The following is a 19,609-nucleotide window of genomic DNA, read 5'->3' on the forward strand; positions in this document are numbered from 1 at the left end:
TCCCTGGTGAGCATCTAGCAAAACAACAGGATCTCCTATCACCACAAGGAAATTAGTTCTACTAGCTACCTGAAAGAGTCTGGAAATTGTGTTTTCCTAGATAAGCTTCTAGTTGAGGATATAGTAAGCTGTCACCTTGATTTCAGTCTGGTTAGACCCCAAGCAGAAAGGATCCAGATTAAATGCGTTAAATTCTTGACCACAGAAATTGTGAGATAATGCATTTTTATTACTTTAAACTGCTAAATTCATGGTGATTTGCTCTTCAGCAATGGAAAACTATTAGGTTGGTGCAAAAGTAATTGTGATTAAAAATAATTGCAAAAATCACAACTACTTTTTGTACCAACCTAATAATATAACACACAACAGAGGATTCTTAATATTGCAAAGTTTTCAAACAATTAGGTTAATTTCAAAACACTCATTGAGTTCTTGAAGAAAAACAATGTGCATGCTAAGACATGGATACTGTTTTCTTAACAACCAAACTAGATTGTCTTGTTAGGATGCTTCAAGGGGATATACATTTAAAACCCATCTGTTCAATAGCTATGAGGCAAGATTTCCTACTGACACATTTGATTGCTCTCATGTAGACCACCCAACGTTTGCAAGGAGACTCGCCACACTTAGCTGGTTAGTTGGAAGCAGAGACTAGATATGGTTTATTGGACCCTCCAAATTATAATGGAGATTGAATTCACTTCTAGCTCTTTAATTAAAATAATGATATTAATAAAATGATAGTAATAGTAAAATAAAAGAAAGGAAAAGTTAAGGAAGGCAGTAAAAAATGAAATTCAGACATTCTGAATGTGGATTATGTTAGTGTTAGGTGGTGAACAACTGAAGTCACAGTGAGACCTACAACCTGAAACTAATCTAGAATCAATATTTTGTACCTAACATATATGGAATTACTTATATTTACAAAGCTTTCAGACACCATCAATTTTTTTGCCTATACAGCAGCTATTAAAAATTGCTTAACATATGGCTTTTGCAAAGAATTGCTTTCTAAACCTAGATTTGTTTTTCTAGTGAAAAGTCTTTCCCAAAGAGGATTTTCCCCTCCTAAACACACGCTACTTTAAATAATAGCATTGCCCCGATACATACATGTTGAACTCCCCCCCCCACAAAAATAATTATTATGAAGCATTGGCACCTCCCACCCACTTATATGCACATCTGATGAGCACAGGTGTGTAGAAGCCATATGGTCACACTTTCTAATTCATCTTTTTAATTAAGGATACATTCAATTTGACCACAGAGCTTCAATAAAGTTATTTTTTACATGCTTATATTATTTTCCCTTTGATCAATATTTCAAAAAAACATGTCAAGACTATTTTCTGTTTCGTAGTAAACAGGTAATAAAATTTAAATCAATAACCACTTTAGTCCTAACACAGGCTGCTTCGGATTAAGGAGAAATACGATGTGAATTAGCATCCTCCCTTTAGATGAAAACACTCATTCGTTAAGGAAGAAATTCATATGAGGAGACATTATAATCTGTTGGAAGCACTCTAATAAAACACTGATCACTTATATTTTCATAGCAGTGTAATGCTCAGGGAGCAAGGGCATGGAGTCAGAAAGTAGGTCTTAACAAAATCATTTATTAATAGTGACAAATACTGATTAAACCATTTCCTATTCCTGGCAACTACTAGCACTTAGAAAGAACACACTAATAGAAATTCAAAGTACCAAAGGGACACTAAGATTGGAGCATAATATTATCTGGCATGCACAGCGTTCTTTGCTAATATAGTCTTGGTTGTTTTTCTTTTCATTCCTGTATTTTTTCAGCATGTAATGACATCTTGAATACAATTTAATAAATATCCCTTATATGCTCCTTATCATTTTAATGTGCATTTTAAATATCTATCTTACGAGTGAGTGGGTAGTCAAAACTAAATGTGAGTTAGAACAACTGGCACACTTCTAGGTTCTAATCATATTAGGATCGCTAGGAAAAGATAAGATGGTATTTTTCTGCATCACCTGTCTGTTATTCTCATGCCTCTCACTTTTTTCAGAGGAGATACAAATTTCTATTCCACATTAAGTGTGCACAAACTTGAGAGAGAGTGATACAAACCAAAGAGGAGGTAGAGAGAGACAGAAATTGGGAGACATAAATCCATATACATACCAAATAAATTCTGGACCTTTAAGAAAAAAAGAAAGGGGACAGTGTGAAAGCATAGGGAACAGGCAGGACTTGGTAATTACATGTTGTATACTACTGATCTGGATATTACTTGAAATTTCAGTAAAAATTGAAATTTGAATTATAATGGATATTCAGTTTTGGAATGAAATATATGCTATTGATGTGTTTATAAGGAGACTTGAGGAATTCTCAAATTTGGGTTTGTCAACATGAGCTGGAACAACTTAGTTTATGGCCCTTCGGAGCTGAGCATGACTTGGAAAAACTAATATCTACTACTACCCATTGTGTTTTCAATCTTGCTGGTGTTTACACTGTGAAATAGTGTAAACAAAACTGTATTTTCATCTCTTTAATCCCTGCTTTAAAAATCCCATCAATACTGACTTTCTGAATTTTAAGTATGATTGCTTTATATAGGTAACAAACTGTAAGTTCAAGTCAAAGTACAAGTTGGATTATAAAGTAGCAACACTCTGTCCCCATATGACATTTCTTTCACTTAACTGGCCAAGAAATCAAGGTAAGCAATGAAGCCTGAATCATGCAAATGCTAAATCACTCAAATGGCACTATGTGAAACATCACAGTAAAACTACCAACCTGTTTTCCCTTGAGCAGCAGGGTCTGCCCCTGATACAATTGATTTTTTATACACTGACTTCTAACTTTGGCTGTGTCTGTCTGTTTTGATGCAGATGTTGGTATTTTGGGTGGGGATATATAGATGTATATATATATATATATATATATATATATATATATACACACACAGGAATTTTTGTTTAGTTTTGTTTTGTTTTCAACCATATGATGAGCTTCTAAATGGATGGTGGAAGGTTTGGGAAAGTTGGGAAGAAGAGAGTGGATTAACTAGGGAAAGGTAGTGTGAAGCAGTAAGAAAGTTAAACTATAGTGGAGGATGGATATCTCAAGGGCTTACATTTTGTGATGAGTTAAATAGCAGCAATATGGGTCTTGTAGAATTTGTTTACTCCAAGCTTTACAATAGAACAATTCTGAGGGTGTGGTAAATGTGAAAATAAACTCTTCCTCAGAAGGAATCTGCTGCAGCTTTCTTATCTTATTTTACAAAATGACTCCATCAGCTTTTTCTATTGACCACAAGGAAAAAATTCCTCTTACGTGTCCAAGGACCAAATTCATCTATATTTAGCTCTAATTGTTTTTTTTTTTTTGTTTTTTTTGGATAATTGTGACCCCCACTCTAATTTGCTTCATTATCTAATTCCATATATCCAGTTTCATTATTTGTACTTTGGATATAACATGACATGAGGTTGCTACCAATTTTAAGTAATTCTTTAAAGTGCTCAGAATAGTGCCTAATTTAGTAAGTGTTTTGTAATTATCTATTATTAATGACAGTCAAGGAAAATTGTTACCGAACTGAACCGGGTCCAAATTATTCAGTACTTGCCAGCCAAAAGACAACTCCGAGAAGATTTTATGAGAAGGGACATACTTGATCATGAGCCAGCAGGCAAGGACATAAGGGGATGGTGGTGGGGCTGTCACATCTGAAAATGGTGTTCGGAACAAAGGATCAGATTCATCTTTATTCAGAGGAATCATGCATGAACATTAATGTGAACTTTGTCATCACATGTATAGTTCGGGACATTTCTGTGCATGCGAAGTTGGAAAACATGCCTATGCATGCATTGCATGTTTGATATTGGAAGAAAATCTCTGCCCCTGGGAGGAGATTTTAATATTATAATGAGGGTATAATGAGAATAGCTAATGGAGAGGTCAGTGTAGGTCCTCCAGGCCCCTTCTGTGGGTCTCAGGTGGTTTGAGCTGGATCAAAACCCTGGTCCTGCAAATCATCCTGGGCTTTTGCCTGAATAAACAGTTCTGACAATCGTCAGTATCAGGGATGGCGTAGGTGCTGAAGAAAGTTTAACTAATTAAGTGTCAGCACTTCTATTAAACTCTTAGCAAATTACAGGATATGGTTATACAAACTTTATGACATCTACAGTGATCTAAGTGGGATTATAGGTTAATCTCAGCAAAATTATGAATTCTCAGTAAAAGTTTATGCCAGGCTGCCTACAAGGCTCTGTGTGTGTGTGTGTGTGTGTGTGTGTGTGTGTGTGTGTGTTAGAAAATCAGCAGGTGTGGGCAAGAACTCCCTACTGTATGTTTTTTTTTCCCAATAGGATATGGAATTTTGCACCCGCCCCCACCTCATTCCTTACTTGTAAACTTTGCATAATGTTTCTAAAGCATCATTCTGTCATAGAATTTTACTCACCAACTTCATACTTAATCAAGAAGTAACCCATTTCATTTATAAATTGAATAAAAGTATTTACACAGAAAGAATGTTTGTGTGTGTATTTTTATTTTCTCAATAACATACTTTGAAACCCTAGATGAATAGACTTTATAATGAAAACATGAAAGACTCAGAATGGCTGTTTATATTCAAATAGCAAAAAAGCTGGTAAATAAATCTTGATGAATCATGATACTGAAAGATAAACTATATTTACAAAAATAAGGCTTCATTTTTTGTGTTTTTACTTAAATAAATTACAGTAAGTTATATGTTTCTTCATGTACTTTTTATGCTTCATGTCTGATTCATGTAGCATTGTACATTAAATCAGAAACAAACAGAGACAGACTCTTCTTTCTTTTCTTTTGTTAAGTTTTTTTTATGTTTGTTATTCTGTGTAATAAAACAACAACAACAACAACAAAAAACTAGCAAATATAATCCAACCAAAAATATAGCTTTAATTTTGATTTACTATAAACTCTTATTATTTCTAGAAATATCTATGATCAAGAAAAAGGATGTTATTTGAATTATTAAAGTTAAGTTGCTCTGGGTCTGTAATCCATTTTTGTATGTCAGAAAATAATCAATTGTTTAAACATGAACAACGTATAGTGTCTCCCATAGTGTCAGTAAATGTATTTATTATTAAGATTATAAGAAAACAGTTTTTATAAATCCAGCAATATTGTATAAACAACATAAACTTATTAGTCTCTGAGGTAAGGTTGCAAAACCAAAAATGAATAAAGTGGTATTTCTAAAATTCTCATGGGCTTTGGCCTTGCCGCACCATTTAAAGTGGCTGCATTTACATGCACAGTGCTTTCCAGGATCACTGCAATTCTCTGAGCTACAATTCAGTTCTCACTTTGGGTTCTGATGTCTTTTACTTTATACCTTTGATAGTTCTTAACTTTTCAAAAATTGTTAAAGGAAGAATCAGTGCAAACTCTTGTGGGGGCTAAAAGACATTAGTACTTTTCCTCCTACCATCTAAGCACTGCTAGCTGTGCTAATAAATGAACAGAGACAGATTAACAGGAGAAAATAAAAAATTGAATGTGTGTGCATGAGGAACACACATGAGCATGAAAATTTGAGACAGTGAGGCCACATTGGGTATATGTGACATTTTGGACTAAGGAAAAAGGGCAGGAAAGGTGTATTAGAATTCATAAGTGAGAATGGGTTATTTACACACAGCTGAGGAAGAGCCGAACACACATAGCGGGAACATTCTTACTGGGCAACTCAGAGACAGTGGGACACAGTGGGTTTCCAGCTAACAGATCGCTGCCTGAAGGCCTCCTATTTACCTAACTTAATTCAGAGTAGGCTAAGGCAGCATTATAAGAGTTCTTTCCTGAAGCAGGCTTCTCTGTCTGAATTTCTTGGGCAGGAAAGTGGGGAGGGTCAAAGCTTCTCTCTGAGTCTTATTTCTTAATAAACAGCTTAAAATCAATAACCCAAATGCAGCTTCATAGTGCCAAAATTTTGGTTCCGTTCACAATAAATTACCTTGTTCCTGACTCAAAGGATCAACAGGTAACGATCTTTTCAATCCATTAAGAAAGACATGTGATTAACGTGTGTGGGTTTGCATGCCGTGCGTGAAACATGGATCATCTCATTTGAAATGTTCTGAAAATATTTTAAGTCATGATTATAATAAAATAAAACCTCAGAAATGTGTCTAAATAGGCAGATCACCCTCTGAAATTGAAGTTTTATGTAACTTTAGCTGGAAATTATTAGGTTGGTGCAAAAGTGAGGTTTTTGCAATTATATTTAACCTTTTAAACCACAATTACTTTTGCAACAACCTAATATTATGATTGTTTTCAGATTTAAGGCCCAAAAAAATGTTCCTAAGTATGGGGGTAAAGTAACATATTCTACTTTTAAAAGTTTTTGGTTTTTCTGTTGTTTGTTTAGAATTTATTTCTTGTGTATTTTCTTATACAATTCTCAACAGTCACAGGTGGAAAACTTTATTCTTTGTTTTCAACTGATTGTTAATCCTTGACACTGGCCCTTTTCTTAGTCTTAATCTTGTCTGAAGGGCAGCCTCATTCCCAAGTCTATCATCCTAAGTGTGTATTTTAAGTAAATCACTTAACACTCATTATACTCATGTCCAAGTGGAAGGCCATTTATATGCACCTTCAATCAAATGTCACGAACTAATGATTTTTACATTAGTCATATCTATTCTTTAAATTTCTGATATTTAGCCTAGAAGCTCAGTAGTATTACCAATTAGTCACATCAACTTTTTATGTATGTCATTTGAAGAAAATCGGACTATTATAATTTTTTAAAACATAGTCAGCACTTGTTATGTACTTAATCTCTTTATTTTCTTATTAATGAGAAAAAAAATAAAGACAGGGGGAAAGCAAGATAGGTTCTTTAAGTCTGACTATATTTCTTACTCCAGAAAGCAGACTAAAAATAATATGTTTATATAATAGTTGGAATCTCCTCAAATATCCATATCTCAGTATGTCATTTCTGCTACATTACTATGTTCAACAAACAGGCTTTTTCTTCTGACTTGAGTCACTACACAATTCTTGATTGTGTGAGATTTGTTTCAAGTGACTCTAGTGAGCAAGTGATCCCCAGGAATTCAAACACTTCAGGTGAACTACCCTGGAGTAGTTACACCGAATCCCATTTCACTGACTGTCTTCAGTCAGGGGAAACACTCCAGGCCATCACATTGTCCACCCTGCTGGTCTCCCAGAGGTCACATCATCTGTTTGGGGAAGATCTCAGTGTGCTGCCTTTTCGGAAGCATTTGCCTCCTGAGAAGATTTTCCTCTGAACCTGTCTCCTCCCTGTTCTCCTTGTGGCTTCCACTTCTGTTTGGGAATAAGGGATGCACAGCTTCATTTTACTCAGTTGTGCATAATTCAGTTCCTCAGCTGTTAAATTTATTCTTTCATCAAAGCTTGGTCTTGGTGATGTCATCTAAGGACGAAGATTCAAGCCTGTCAACTTGCATTCCTGTGATCTTTATCAGAGGCAAGTTCTTGGTGCCAAAGCTTCTAAAGTTAGTTTGATATCTCCTTCTCTAATATGATGACATTTCTTTCCACTGACCCCTTCTCATTTAACACCCTTACTTCAAAATAGCCTTTTCTGTCTTAAGCATTTTCTAACATTGTGCTAAAGGTAATGTACCTACTGCTCCAGCACTCTTCCTGCTGTGTATCCCAGCTTAGAAATCACAGTAACTATGAATACTATCAAGGTACCAAAGTATGGATATACACAAACATATTCTTTGTTTTACTGCTAGATTTATAAGTCAAAGAGGTAAACTGTCAACCTCTTCCATTTATTGGGGTGGGGAGGAAATAATTTTCCTCCTGCCTTTCTAAATTCTCCAGGCTGGTCTAATAAAATTGACATGAGACAGATTAACAGGAGAAAGTAACCAAATGTATCATGCACATAGGTACAGGGATTCCATAAGAATATGGGATCTGAAGACAAATAAGGCAGTTAACAGCTCAGTTAACAGTTTATATGCCATCTAGGGCTAAGGAGAAGGGGTTGGGGGTGTTGCTTGTGGTTTGGGACTTTAGAGGCGAGGAAGGCAATTCATATGGAGATGAAAAAGCAAATGTTTGGAAAAGAAATATTTGCTGGGCCATCTTCAACAGTGAGACCAGAGAGGTTGTTGAACACAAAGTCTAGACCCCACCCTCCCGCCCCGGTCTATCACACTCTAGTTGATATTAACTATGCTTAAGTCCGCATATGATGACAGCTCCCTTGTTGGAGCAGGTCCTCTACCTAAATTCTATTAGACAGTAAACAGAAATGTCAATAGTTTTCCTGAGTCTTTTATTTCTTAAAAATAGCCATCTTAAAATAATCAATATCCCCAAAAGGCATATTTTTGGGGGACAAAATCTCCCCATCAATGTGACGGGAGGGACATCACCTTCTTCTAGGAAAAACAAAACAAAACAAAAAATATCTGGTTATTTAAAAATTGTCCATTTAATTTCTAATACCTGAGAATTAAGGATAGTCCTGGAAATGCAGAAATATTCAGGTTGTATATTTGCAGAAGTCTTACACAAATATCCAACAATTCCATTAGGCCAGACACATTTAACACATATGGTTCAGAACAAAATATCGAAAGGAAATTACCGTTAACCAGTACTGCATGGTTACTTTAGAAAACTCTTAAATATCTCAATACTAATTTTAACCAAAATTATTTATGCTACTATTACAATTATCACACAGAATTCTTGCAGTACTATACTAACTTGGAGTCATTTTCTTTAGCTTTCTCAATGAAGGTTAACAGAAACTAGAATTTTTCTTAACTGTGCTCTTATTTTTTCCAAATGTTCTTCTTTGGCATTTATCTATTTTTCTTTTGTAGAGTCTCTTCATTGATGACAACTTTCAAAGATGTGTCCCTATTTTTCACAAAGGCAGTCTCTCATAAAAGTGATGGTCTATTTCCCCAGCTGCCCTTTTGCATCCTCCTCAGTCAAGGATAGTTGGCCACAAGCCTTGGAAATGGGATTCCAACAACCTAGTAGAGATGCTGACATTTAGGTTTGTACATAGTAGTCCCCCCTACCCCCAGTTTTGCTTTCCACACTTTTAGTTATCTGCAATCAACTTCATTCCAAAAGTATTAAATGAAAAAATCCAGAAATAAACAATTCATAAGTTTTAAGTTCTGTGCTGATCTGAGTAGTGGGATGAACTCTCTTGCTATCCTGTTCTGCCCCACCCAGGGCAGGAATCCCCACCCCCCTTGCCCACTGTCTCCATGCTGTATGTGCTGCCCACCTACCTGTCAGTCACTTGGTAGCCGACTGGGTTATCAGATCGGCCACTGTTGCAGTATCACAGTGCTTGTATTTAAGTAACCCTTATTTTACTTACCAATAGCCCCAAAGCAAAAAAGTAGTGATGCTGGAAATTCAGATATGCCAAAGAGAAGCTATAAAGTACTTCCTTTAAGTTAAAAGGTGAAAGTTCTCAATTAATAAGGCAGTAAAAAAAAAGTCATATCCTGAGGTTGCTAAAATCTATAGTAAGGACAAATCTTCCATCTATGAATTTGCCTAATTTATCAATGAAATTTTACCATACATATGCATGTATAGGAAAAATACATACTATATATAGGGTTTGGTACTATGCATGGTTTCAGGCATCCACTGGGAACTTTGGAACGTATTCCCCATGGATAAGGGGAGACTACTATATTACCTCCCTAGTGAAAGTGAACTTTACCTTCCTGGCATACCCATTTTCATGTTCCAACCTCCTGTCTTCATATTGATTGACTCCTGCACAGGGATCTCCTTATCCTGGAACTTTGGTTTCTACCTTTACCTCCCAGCCACTGTTAGAGGCAAACTTTTTACAAGGATCCTTCTCTCCTGGACCATAGGTGTTTCTGAGATTATTTGTTTTTCTCCTCTAGGATAACTCTATTTCACTGTTTGCATTATTTTCCCCCAAAGACTATTTGGTACATTCAAAGTGCACCTCCTCCATTTTTTTAAATGTGGTATTATTAAAGAATCAAATGTGTATTGACTAGAAATGTTAGAAATAGATGAGGTCTACTGGAAATTTCTTCCCAGCTAATATGCTTGGCAATGTTTTTTTTTCAGTCTAGCTGAATCTTCTTTTCACCAGAGTCCCCACAGAAACTTGCTCACACATCCTGCGGTTCACTGGGCCAAATTCTTGATTCTCTATCCACACTCTCATTTTGCACAGAGACAGCCCTCGGAGGTGAGTGTAATGAGAGAAGGACAGTGTAAAAAGAGAGCTTCCTAGATTGCTCTGAACTACAACAGAGTGCCAGGTGAATTCTGTTTTGGGCCCTTGAATAACTGGGCTTTCTTTCCATACATCAGTGCCTATGAAATTAGCCAAAGCAACATGGATATTTATAATTACATGATTTATTACTTAGCGGTAACCTGAAACAAAGTGGGAGCTCTCTCTCTCTTTAATATGTTAGTTATGTTCTTCCTACATGAGCTTTAGCAGAAAATCCTCCCAAATTTCCCCATAAACACTCTCCAAGAAAGAATTAAACAGACTAGTATGGGTCTTAGCTGCTATTTACTTCATTTGTCTATGTTTTTGTCACCATGATATTACTAGCATAGGGTGGTGGTTCTGTTGCCAAGGCAACTGAGATGTTTAACTCCAGTTGTAATGTCTACTGAGTTCCTAGTGATCCTCAGTTTTGCTCATTTGTTTGTTTTCGATTAAAGAATGAAATCCATTCTTTATTTCTACATACTATTTTCGTTGATTATCTCTTCACCAATCTGTCGTTCTCACTCCTACTCAAGTACTGTACAGTTTCTCCTGCATGTATTAGTTTAATTACTTCAAATTATGCTTGCTCACCTTGATTCCTTTTGTTTTCTCCTATTCCATAATGGTTCCTTCTGTTGATTATTTCTCGTTAAGAAACATAGATTATTTATATTTGAGGAAATGTATAAAAGGAGAGCAAGAAATGTGGAATGGGAAGGATTAATCCGAGTTCGGGATGACAAACGAAGGAGGAAACACATCTCAAAAGTCAAGAAGGAGGGGGATGATCCAGCTTAGCAAATAATGGAGACAATTAAGCACTGTGCTGAAAGAAAAGAGGGGATTGTAGTAGAATAATTTGAATGTTTAAATCCAATGTCCTGTATTTTTTAAATGTCTACTTCTACTGAATGTCCCCCACACATACCCAGTATATGGTTATTTTATCACTGACAATGACTGGAGCGGTATGTGCTCCACTTAAAAACCAAACCAGACCTTTGTTTTAGACAGTGTTAGGTGCTTTACTTTTTGATTATTAACATATTAACTAATTAAAGGCAAAACAAACAAGAAATAGAAAAGGAACTGGAAATGGTCATACTAGGGAGTATGGATAGGTCTGAAAGTATTTTGAGGTGATAATTAAACTTTGCAGATCTATTTAGTTTTGAGCACTATTTTCAGTTAGAGTAGTATTTCCTTTAAGCAGTCAAATAATGATAATTTCAGGTGGCTTGTAAGTTTTCTGACTGAAGAAGCTACCTTTCAAGGATGTCACTTTTTCTCTTCCCTCCATCCTCCCCTCACCCATCCCCAGTGATCCACACTCCTGGTTTTCTTACCCTTGTTTAACCTCTTACTTTAAACTTGGGGCGACCTATGTAACCAAGAAAATGCAGTGCAAGTCACAGTGCAGCACCTCTGGACCTGCATTGTAGAACCCTCGATTGAGGCTTTTGTCTGGATCACTTGGAATTCTCAGTCTTGGCACAGGACCTCATAGAACCCAACCCTCATGTTGTAGGAAGCTCAGGCTACCTTGAGAAATTATGTGCAGGACCTCCAGTTGACAGTCCCTGATGAGCAGCCAATTGACAACTAGTATTAACTACCCGCCAACTGTACAGGCCTCCTTGGGCTTCGAGCAGCCAGGCTTTGGATGACCGCAGTCCCATCTAACAACTGATTGCAAGTGCTTGAAGAGCCTCATTTAAAACCTGCTCAACTAAGTTTAGTAATCTGCCAGTCATGAAAAGTAAAAATGCACTGCTGTTTTAAGCCACTGTATTTTGAGTGTTTAGCTAAGCAGGGAGAGATAACCAAAACAGATCTTAGGTACAAGATGCTTCATTGAAAACTGTCACTTCTCTCTAGACTCCAATTTCGTGTCCAATTCAATAATAATAATAATAATAATAGACAGTTGAAAACCTAAAAAGCACAATTGAGCTTGCATGAACGAGACACTCCAGGATCAAACCACCAATATTTCACTGCAGATATACTTTGTCATTTTAATTGCAGTTAGCTTTAGTCAAACTTTGTCAACTTACGTGAGAACACATATGAATGTATGCAAACTCAATTATGTTGAAATTGCAAATTATTACTTTTAAATTTATATTACTGCCTAAGTCCCCATTGCTTGTCCTAAATAATAAAAATTGTATATTTTTATCCTGATGTTGGCTGTCAAATGGATTATATCTAAGTAAATTTCCTTCTGGAATGTGTGGGGGATATTCAGCAGAGTGTTGAATAGTTTTGTTTCTTGGTGTATGTTTTAAAAATTTATTGTGTTAGTTTTATTTTATTTGTTCCTTTAGTTTGTATCATCATAAAAATGACATATCTTCATGGAAAAAAGTGCAGATATCCAAAATAGATTAAAAAAAGAAGAAAACTGTAAAAAAAGAAGAGAAGAATTTAACTTTGTACCAGAAAACACTTACATTTTGAGTGCATATGTATTAATATATATTAAGTGCATATGTATTATATATTTTTGTGCAAAATTTGATTCTGCTGTGTTTTTATGCATATTAGTATATGTGTTTTTATATGCTGTATGTATGTGTATATATGTGTTTTTTATGCATATTAGTAACTATGAACATGTTCTTTTAACACTACATATGCTATCATATCATAAATTAGTGGCTTCAAGATATTTTATTTTATGAGTATATAAGAATATATTTAGAATTCCTACATAGGATATTTTTATAATCATGAAACAGGTTGGAACTTATCAAATTTTGTATTGTAAAACTAATTTTATATGCAAGTTTAAATAATTAGCTAGAATAATTATACTTTCAGAATAATTATTATACAACTAGTCAGCATCTATTTTCAGTAATAAAAAAAATCCCAGAATAAATACCTGTTAATTTAGATATAAATGCACTTATTCTCTTTTGTCTATTCTAAGAACACTCATTCTGTTAATGAATGCAGGAATTACAAAGGCATATTATGTCTCACTTATTCAATCAAAACAGGGAAGAAATGTATTGTATTTATTCAACTGAAATAAATGGCAGAGAAGAGGAAGATAAACGAACTGGTCTATTACAAAGTCTTTTAGAATAAGAAATTAACATTGAATTGCATACGTATTTTACTTTTAGTGTGCCAGTGAAATACTAAATTGAAATTTATATCTCAAAAGTTCTATAGGAATAGGAATTGAGTCATTTACTAAATTATTAAATTGTACTCTAAGAGTCATTAACTTAAAAGTTTATTATTGGATTAATCTATGCTATCACAGGATTCCTTCCATATTTAATAATCTTTTCAGATTCTTTCACACAATTTCTGAAGGTTATAAAGGGCTTAAGAATGACATCATAAAAGGACACTTTTTGTGTTCCTACAGGTTAGTTTATACACAGGACAAAACTATAGGCAAAGTAGAAAAATACTTCAATATTTCACATGTCCACATTACGCTGATTCCTTTCTTTTAATTCCTCTTTGAAATGAGGCAGTGGGACCATAAGCTATAAGTGCACCTGTCTTAATAAGATGGAGGGTGTTCAAGGATGTTCGTTTTATTCTTAATCAATTTATTTAAACTGTTTTCTATGTTTTTTTTGGGGGTGGGGGAAGTTGTAGAGAAGCATTTAGCTTGACTTGATGAAAACATATAGCAGATTTCTAGTAACTCTATTAATATCTTTCCATACAAATGATGTTGACTCCTCATTATCAGAATTTTCTTCTTGAATAAGGAAGAGCTGTATAGTTTTTCTTCGATGTCCCACAGATACTCACTTTCAAAATCCATCAAATCTAAACTCACTTCTGTTTCTCAAAATATGTCCTGCTCCTTCATCTCTCGTCTTGGTGAATGAGACTAGTCATGTAATGAAAGACCTGGGGACTTCCTAGGTACATTTGAGATGATTCCACTAGATTTTACACTAGGTTTCCTGTTGGTCACATTCCAATCTGATCTACTGTTAATATATTGGTAAAATTCAAATCATATTCACAACATTCCATACTTAATGATGATCCCATATTCAGAAGTTACAGTTCAGATCTTTAGTTTAACATATAAGGACCTTCACTGTATGATTTTTGCTTAAAATTTATCTCCGTTACTCTTTTCACATACTTGTACCAATTAAGATTATGTTTATCTCTAGTAACAAAAACTCTAAAATAGATTTTTAAAGCAAACATTAGTTTATCTCTAACAAATATATATATATATATATATATATATATATATATATATATATCCAACTAACTAACTAACTTTATCCCAGACAGCAGAATGGGAAAAGGGACAAAGAAGGTTTATTATGCCTCCTTCCTTAAGGGTCCTTCCAGAGGACACAAAACTGATCTCCACTCCCATATGTTGGGCCAAAACTTAACTATGTTGCCCAACCTTGATTTAAAGAACTAGATAGCCTTGTGATTAAGAGTCAGAGAGCGTTAATAGAGAAATACAGAATGAAAATTAATATTTGGTAGGCAGCTAAAGATTCTGCTACACTTCTAACCAAGATACATGGAATGATTTGCTTTCTGAACATATCATGATGCTTCATGGAGACTCATGAATCTCTGTCTAGAATGCCTTATTCCTTCTTCATGCAGCTAAATTGTTAAAATTCCTCAGAATGAATTGGAATGTCTCCAAGAAACTTTCTGTGACACTTTTCATTCTTATGTACTAGGTACATTCTTATGTACTCTATTTACACTGATATTATCATTTCTCACTCTATTTTGTAAAAATATTTAATTTTAGGTATACAAGTGTCAGTTTTTTCGTTAGCACTGCTTATTTGTTTTACTAAATTTTATATCGTTACACATTTAGGCTTAAAATCAAGGTTTTACTGGAATTATGTAAACATAAAGATATATGAGATACCAAAAAAGCTTATGAGGAGGGAATTTTTTACCCTTATATAATCTTAGAGAAAACAATAATCAAATTCTAAGAAGCATTCTTTTCTTTTTCTTTTTTTTTTTCAGGGTAGAATTTATTTTAATATGTGGAATATGCTATAAATTAATCAATCATGAAGCCCTTCAAAAGAATAAGCTAAATAAAGAGCATTATTTGCAGGTGTTTGTCTGATCATGATAACATGACATGCAAATTAAGACCAGGCCGGAAGTCAAAGGATAGGCAAATTAATTGTGTAAACTGAAAGAAAAGATTGCTTTTTCTTTTATTTTTATCAATAAGCTTTTATGTTTCTTGAGACTAAGGCCAACATGTTATATATTTCTGTATTGCAGATGCCTTTCATTCATCCAGCCAAACCTTTCATAGAATCTATCAGTGCTGGGTATGTAGACATAAAAACAAACCAGCACCTGATTCACAATAATGTAAAATACATATTTGTTAATTATGATGGACTTCATTTCATTGAAAATGCTTTCTTCACAGATTTTAGACTAAATTTTACCTACTGAGATGTTTATACTTATTGCAGATTTTCATAATTGCTTCAAAATTGTTTTGAGCAATGAAAAGATCATCAACTTTGGAGGAAGTTTTACCTTTGTTTTTTAAATTAAATTTATTGGGGTGACAATGGTTAGTAAAATTACATGGATTTTAAGAAATAATATTTTCCTTATGTGATCTTGCAAATCTTCTCATTTTTTATAGGATGGCCTGAAAGGAAAAAGATGCCTTTCAATCATAAGTCTCATTTTTTTTCTATAAAAGGTAAGAGCTAAACTTTTTTTGTGTGTTTGATTTTGGTTTGATAATTGTGATATAAAATTAAAATCCTCTAGTGCTTTTTTTTTTTAAATTAGAATGTATGGAAAGCATAAAAATCTCTTGTCAAGAGTAAGTGTTTATATCCATTGGACATTTTACATGATTGCTTTATTTAGTTTCTCAAGCCTAGCTGAAAAGAAATACATGATTATGTATGATTGCATAGTATATCTTCCTGTAGAAAAAGCTAGTTCTGATGGTCACTCATAAAAGGCAGGATACATGCTAAGAATGAGACTGATTGGGTTAGATATAGTCTAATAGGTACATAGTAAAAGTCAGGGTGCTTCTAAAAGAGTAATGGGAGTTCCGTAGAAGTAACTTTAGTAATAGGTGATAGAAATGTGATCCTGACCCTTTGTGTTATATTTAGAAGGCAGTAAAATGAAGTATGAACCAAATATTCATGTAAGAGAAGAGACTACTATGAGCAAAGGAAATAGTAAAGTCATCTTAAAAGATAAAAATACATAACCATAAAAATACATTTCTCTGCATGCCATTCAGTTTAAAGAAGTTAATAATAATTGCATTTTGAGTGTTACTTCTTTTGTGTGTAATATTGGTATAATATTCAAATATTTAAAAACATGAAAAATAAATTATAACTAAATCCTGGTAAAACTGCCTGTACTTACACATCCTCAAGAAAATGTGTTTTTTGTAATTGGAGGTACGAGTTTCCCTAAATCCAAAGATTTCCCTTTTAGTAGTTACCACCTTTCTTTTCCATTCTCACATATCTTAATAGTGTTTAAGATGCTTAATGTAATAACTTCTTTCCTGGACAATTTTATTTATTATCATGGTGACTATACGAAAGTAGAATTAGGAATTACTCATATTAAATAATATCATAAGGAAGTGGAAAATAGCCTTTAACATTTCTATTGATGGCCAGGCCAAAAGAAATAACACAAAAATATCTGATTCAATATAAGAAAAATAATTCTAAATATGAGGGGTATAATATACATCAAATCTTTCTTAGATTTCAGCCATTAAAATTTGGCAAAAAATAAATGGTAATAGGTCAAATTTAATGTTACTTAAAACTGGCTTTTAGAGAGTGGACAAATAATGTGTGATCAAATACCAAAATAAAATATTTCATGGAGAATTGTACCATAATTTTAGATTAAACCATTTTTATCGTACTTTATTTTCTTCTTTCTATATAAGCAAGACTTGGAGGAAATCTTAATAATAATCATTCTAATTGGTTATTGAAGGTTCCCCTAAGGTCCTGGGTGGATTGTAGGCTGTAGAATTTTTGGCTTGGGGACTGTGAATTGGACTATGTGTCATATATATATATATATATATATATATATATATATATATATATATAAGTATATATATATATGTGTGTGTGTGTGTGTGATATATATATATATATATATGTCATATATATTATATATACACACACATATATACATATATATACATATTTTATATATATGTATATATAAAATAGTGGTTTGTCTAAGATATATATTCTTCTCCCTCTCCCACTCCCCACTCCCCATCAAATCATTGATTCTAATGCAGTTTTGAGCAGACCCGATATTTTAAAATTTTATCAGAATTAATTCCAACTCTATATAATGACTTCAGGGATAAAAATATCAAGGAAAACTAAGCTGTCTTCTGAATTCAAAAGAATACAAATCAATGCATCTTAGATAAGACATTTGCCAAACAACAAACTATGTGTTTCTTACACACTGCCCACACCTTTGTGAATAGCTCCTTTATTAAACCATTATAAAATTATTTTAATTTGGTTATAGCATTTGTTATCTGCTATGACCCTTACTGATTCAATAATTAGCGCCAGAGGTAGCCCCGGGCAACAAACTATGGTTTGGTTTTCTCATGTATTCAATTCAGTAATGGGATAATCTCATTGCAGGAGAAATGTGACACATATATACACATGTAATCCCTGGTATGAAGTTTCATCATATGTATTTGAATCATTCTGGGTTCAATATAAAATGAAATACAGGAAGACAGCACAGTGGTTAGAATTCACATAGCTATAACATCTAGGTGCCATGGTTACAAGGATAAATACAAAATTGGGTAGGTACTTCACTACTTCTGTTATTCCCAGAAAGAATGTACAGGGGGAAAAAAATAAAAACAAACAAACAAACAAACAAACAAAAAAACTGCAAATGCAGATAGCAACCTGTGTCTAGAACCAGAAGATGTTCATAGCTTTGAAGGAGTTTTTCTTCACCTATAGTCACTGGGCAGATCTAGCTAAGGACAAGCCAGTATCTAATTGTAAGGGTAGAAAAGTTGCAGTTCCTATTAAAAGTTAAATCCTATTAAATCTCTTCTGCTAAGGTATGCATTGGTAAACTATGGCTCTCTGGTTACCATCTCTTATAAATCAAGTATAATTATAATAGTCCCAACATTGATTTACATGAGATCAATGGCAGAGTTGACAGGGTTGAGTTGTTTCAACACAGAGCGTAAGGTCCATAATACATACAATAATGTCCTTGCTCTTTAAAGAAAATGTTTGTAAACCTCTGTGCCATGGGAATGGCATTTGTGGTGAATGAGTGGAACCCCAAGACATGGGTTGCAGTCTTTGAGCAAGTGTAGGTGAGTCTGAGAAATGTGAACCTTCAAAACCCATGAACTACCATTGCTTGTGAAGGCAGCGCCATGCCTGTATTTCCAGAAACCATCCCATTTTGACATAAGAAACTTAGAAGAGAGAAGTAGTTGTCTTATAAGCAGCACCTCTACCACCTGTCATGTAATAAGACACAGGTAACCCTGAAACAGAAGTATAAGGAGACAATGGCTTTACACTAAAAAACAAACAAACAAACAAACAAACAAAAATAAACAAAACAATAACAAAAATCTAAAAGAACACTTCAATTCATATTAGCAAGGTCCTGAAGAGAATGCGAGAGAGTGGGCATTAGACAACAGGTAAATCAAATATTGGGTTCAGTTTGGACAGACTCACTAGCGTGGGTATGCTTGTCCAGATTTTGGGATTTCATGTGCTGGTTTGATCTGCTGCGAGTGCTGTTAATAGTCTATCAGGTTAACTAATTGAAGCCTGGACTCAATGATGACCTAAAATCAATTAAGTTAAACTGTTGGAATTGCTCTTACATACTATAGAGAAAGGAGTGTCAAGGCTCAAGGAATGAAAATGTTGGAGTGAATTTATTTTGAATAACGTAATCCACCACCTGCTAACCATACCCCAGAAAGACCCAGAAGATACGCCCTTCTCTAAGACATTCAAAATATCATAGAGACATTTTGGAACAAAATGGAACAATCAGCTTCTTTGAAGAAGTTTGTGTTATCTTTATCGTCTCGAATGTCATGAGATTTGCAGAAATAAGTGACACCATGAAAAAAGGTGTGATCCCTACCATATTCTCATTTAACTTGCTGACTTCAGCAGTGAAACTAAGGCACAGATAGGTAAACTAAATTGCCCAAA

Source organism: Rhinolophus sinicus, linkage group LG02 (assembly GCF_036562045.2).
Source record: "Rhinolophus sinicus isolate RSC01 linkage group LG02, ASM3656204v1, whole genome shotgun sequence".
Taxonomy (NCBI): domain Eukaryota; kingdom Metazoa; phylum Chordata; class Mammalia; order Chiroptera; family Rhinolophidae; genus Rhinolophus; species Rhinolophus sinicus.